The 5,000-nt window shown below is 30.8% G+C and overlaps 1 protein-coding gene across 3 annotated transcripts in view; it reads right to left on the bottom strand.

The window, feature by feature from the left end:
* The window catches only part of Dh31-R (Diuretic hormone 31 Receptor), a 146,998-nt gene that overhangs the window by 24,520 nt on the left and 117,478 nt on the right, over positions 1-5,000 (bottom strand). The gene's annotated exons all lie outside the window — the stretch shown is intronic.

Genomic DNA, 5,000 nt, shown 5'->3' with positions numbered 1-5,000 from the left:
GAAAGACAGATATGCATTAATATCTATGAATATGCATGTCCGTATGTATGAATATTAATTAGTAAACTGGTCGATTGTGTATCTTTTAATTAGCTGATTGGATCGGGTTTGCAGTGTTTGTTTGTTTGTTTGTTCTTCTACCAGAGTCGTCTATGTATCTCTGTGTCTTTTTGTTTAAATTTAGGCTTTCTGTAGGCTATGCGTAAGTGTGTAGTGTAGATTAGGCCTACTTATATTTTTATGATGTCCATAAATACACTCATATGTATTTATAACTACCTATATAACATGACACAAATCCATATGCCTTTATAACATTATCAATATTATTATCATCATAAATTTTATCATTATTATTATCATTATTATTATCATCATTATCATTATTATCATTTTGAAATTTTCTATCAAAATTACTTTCATTTTGATTAGTAATATCAGTGATGTAATAACATTATCATTATTGTTTTCATTAATGTTATTATCATTATTAAATCCACGTATATTTATAACATAACCCAAATCCATGTTTATTTGTAACACCACGCAAATCCATATTGATTTATAACATTACTCTAATCCATTACTCTACGTTACGTTAATCTACATTACGCAAATCCCTATATACGTATCCACATCCTCTCGTATCCGCACATAATGAGACGGGCGCTTCCCTCGAGTCTGAATCAATCACTGCCCGCCATTGTCACCACACAAAGGTAAACACACACGCCTCGACCAATCACAGACAGGCTTACAAATGACCAACCATAGGGACCGTTACAAAGGATCATGGCGCGGGTCTCGGAATAGATATTATGTATGCAGTCTGCTCTGGAAAATCAATGTGAATCTGTCCCATAATCAAAGGAAAGGTAATTAAACTGGGTAATTGATTCCTATGTTTTCTCTGCAATTGATGGGTAACTATTAACGATAATATAAGGTGTTTGGTGATTGATGATGATTTAATTTATTTGGAGGAAATATTGACTTTAACTGAATGCGTGGAATTAAAATGTTTTTGTTGTCATTATTGGAACTAATGGCATTGCTGTCTTATTTAATGGCATAATAACTGCCGCCAGTACTCTTATTGCTGTTATTATGATGATTGTTGTTATTGATGCCATTACTATAATTAATATTATTATCACTGTCATTAACATTATTATCATTTTCTTCATTATTTTTATTATTGTTGTTGTTGTTGGTATTATGTGTAGTATTATTATCATTATTTTTATAATTATTATATCATTAATATTGTTAATATCATTAGGATCATCATCATTATCATTATCACTGTTATCATCATTATCACTATCATCCTTTCATCATCATCATTATTCTTTTTATCATTTTTATCATTATCATCATCATTATTCTTTTCATCATTATTATCCGTATTTACATTATCATTATTATTATTATTATCATTGTTATTATTTTTGTCATTATCATTATCATCCTCATCATCATATTTTTTTTGTCACTATCCTTACCTTACCTCTTATCATGAGCAATATCAGTGTCATTATAGCTTTGTTATTGCCGTTACTATAATTATTAATACTATAAAGGATTTTCATATTTCCGCCAGCACTAATTTGTCTATAACCGAGAAAATAATGACGAGATTTGGTTGATTGACAAGGAAGTTAGATATTTGTAGTGAACCGGATCAGCACCCGGATCCAGAATGAGATGAAGGGATTATTCGTCAGTGTGAGACGCAATAGAAAACGGGTTTGCTGAGAATGGGAATAATGAAACTTGACTTCTTTACGCAAGCACACATACACTCATACTGTGTGTGTGTGTTCAAGTATATGCCTATGTATATATATGTGTGTGTGTGCGTGCATGCGTATGTTTTTATGCAACCACACACACACACACAAACACACACACACACACACACACACACACACACACACACACACACACACACACGCACACGCACACGCACACGCACACGCACACACACACACACACACACACAAACACACACAAAAGAAAAGAAAAGAAAAGGAAAAAAGAAAAAGAAAAAAAGAAAAAAGAAAGAAGAAGAGGAAAAGAAAAAAGAGAAAAAAAAAAAAAAAAAAAAAAAAAAAAAAAATATATATATATATATATATATATATATATATATATATATATATATATATATACATATATATATATGAACCCTTAATATTCCCTCCAACCCAAGCCACGCCAAGCCCCTGCCTGCCATTCGACCTCTACCTAAATGTCGACGTTCCAAAGCCTCGTTGAATCGGCCCGCTTGAGATATTCGGATATTAAAGTGATGTCAGTGGAAGTCCGATTAATTGGTATTTGATTGGGCTTTCAGTGATTGCCAGACGCTTTAACGGCGGAGCGGAGATTGGCTAATCATCACCGCATTGTGTGGAAGAGAGAGATTTGGACTGTCTATCTTGATATTTTAGAAATTGAGGTTAATTTGTAAGTGATAAAAAAATAAGGAATTTTAGAATACAGACAAGTTTTTTCTTTCACTAAAGTACACGAGTAAGATAAGTTTATTTCTTTACTTTCCCGATTTTTTTCTTTCTTTCTTTTTCTGCTTTTTTTTCGGGTGATGTTCAATGTTTTTATTGTAATTTAGTAAATATTCATCATATATTTTTTATAGCCTCTACCACATTCACAATTCTAAGTTCTATAGCTTGTAAAATAGCCTCCCCTTCTCCTTTTTATTAAGACATTATATTTTCTATATTGACACCCAGAGGTTCTTAATTTGAAAACGTCTGAAAATATATGATTATCAGTCCTTTTATTGTTAATTTATTTATTTATTTATTTTATTTTATTTATTTATCCCAAACCACACCCGCATACAGAACAACAGACATAAACGATAATTCAAAATACGATTATATAAAACTCCAACATGATTTCTGTTGGATCTTCCTCCTTGTGCCAATTACCAACACAGCCCGAACTAAGAAAAAAAAAACTTTTACCCTAAACTATGCTGCATTAACCACTCAAAGTTTACGTAATTCGTATGCTAGGTCTTCCACCCACTCCTCTTGTGTAATTTACAATATTAGGAAACATTATCGAAACTCATCTAAACTTTCCGTACTCCGCAGTTGAAGATATTCCCAGGTTTCCTCCTTCGAAACTTCCAAGGGAGATGTGATATGGCCTTTATCATCAGACTCCCTAAGAAAGAAATGTGCTGAGAGGGTATCCATAAACTGCTTGGAAGTTCGATAATGATAATGCTTAATGGTTAATAGTGATGGCTGATACTTAGGATATTTATCAATACATTTGGAATGGATAGATATAATGATAAGGTATGAATATAATGGTTGTGATATGGTCTTTATCATTAGACTCCCTAAGAAAGGTTCTGAGAGGGTATCCATAAACTGCTTGGAAGTTCGATAATGATAATGTTTAATTACTGATAGTAATAAATAGTGATAAAAACACAGGATAATTATGAATACATTTGGAATGGATAGATATAATAATAAGGTATGAATATAATGGTTGTGATATGGTCTTTATCATTAGACTCCCTGAGAAAGAAATGTTCTGAGAGGGTATCCATAAACTGCTTGGAAGTTCGATAATGATAATGTTTAATTATTGATAGTAATGAATAGTGATAAAAACACTTAGGATGATTATGAATACATTTGGAATGGATAGATATAATAATAGAGTATGAATATAATGGTTGTGATATGGTCTTTATCATTAGACTCCCTGAGAAATGTTGTGAGAGAGTATCCATAAACTGCTTGGAAGTTCGATAATGATAATGATTAATTATTGACAGTAATAAATAGTGATAAAAACACAGGATAATTATGAATACATTTGGAATTGACAGATATAATAATAAGGTATGAATATAATGGTTATGATATGGTCTTTATCATTAGACTCCCTAAGAAAGGAATGTGCTGAGAGGGTATCCATAAACTGCTTGGAAGTTCGATAATAATAATGCTTAATGGTTGATAGTGATAACTGATACTTAGGATATTTATCAATACATTTGGAATGGATAGATATATTAATAAGGTATGAATATAATGGTTGTGATATGGTCTTTATCATTAGACTCCCTAAGAAAGGAATGTTGTGAGCGGGTATCCATAAACTCCTTGGAAGTTCGATAATGATAATGTTTAATTATTGATAGTAATAAATAGTGATAAAAACACTTAGGATAATTATGAATACATTTGGAATGGATAGATATAATAATGAGGTGTGAATATAATGGTTATGATATGGTCTTTATCATTAGACTCCCTGAGAAATGTTCTGAGAGGGTATCCATAAACTGCTTAGAAGTTCGATAATGATAGTGCTTAATGGTTGATAGTGATAACTGATACTTAGGATAATTATGAATACATTTGGAATGGATAGATATAATAATAAGGTGATGAATATAATGGTTATGATATGGTCTTTATCATTAGACTCCCTAAGAAATGTTCTGAGAGGGTATCCATAAACTGCTTGGAAGTTCGATAATGATAATGTTTAATTATTGATAGTAATAAATAGTGATAAAAACACTAAGGATAATTATGAATAAATTCGGGATGGATAGATGTAATAATGAGGTATGGACATAATTGTCATGGTGATGATAGTGAAGTAATAATATTGTGATATTGGTAATAACGTTGCTGATGCTAAAGAAAGTATTAATGATGGAGATAATAGAAATGACAATAATCATTATGGTAATGATAATGCTACAATAAAAAGATATATAGATATAATGATGAATACTAGGAATATGGTAGTTATAATATTGATAATATTCATAATACTCATACTATGATTATTGTGACTACTATTACTATTACCACTACTACTACTACTACTATTGCTATCATTACTGCCACTAAAGATTATGAAATAATGATGATAGTTGTAGCAATACTAATGATAATGATGATGATAAATGAAAATGAGAATAGTTCTAA

Source organism: Penaeus vannamei, chromosome 29 (assembly GCF_042767895.1).
Source record: "Penaeus vannamei isolate JL-2024 chromosome 29, ASM4276789v1, whole genome shotgun sequence".
Taxonomy (NCBI): domain Eukaryota; kingdom Metazoa; phylum Arthropoda; class Malacostraca; order Decapoda; family Penaeidae; genus Penaeus; species Penaeus vannamei.
Note: the sequence above shows the minus strand (reverse complement) of the source record. Positions and strands in the feature narration are given on the sequence as shown.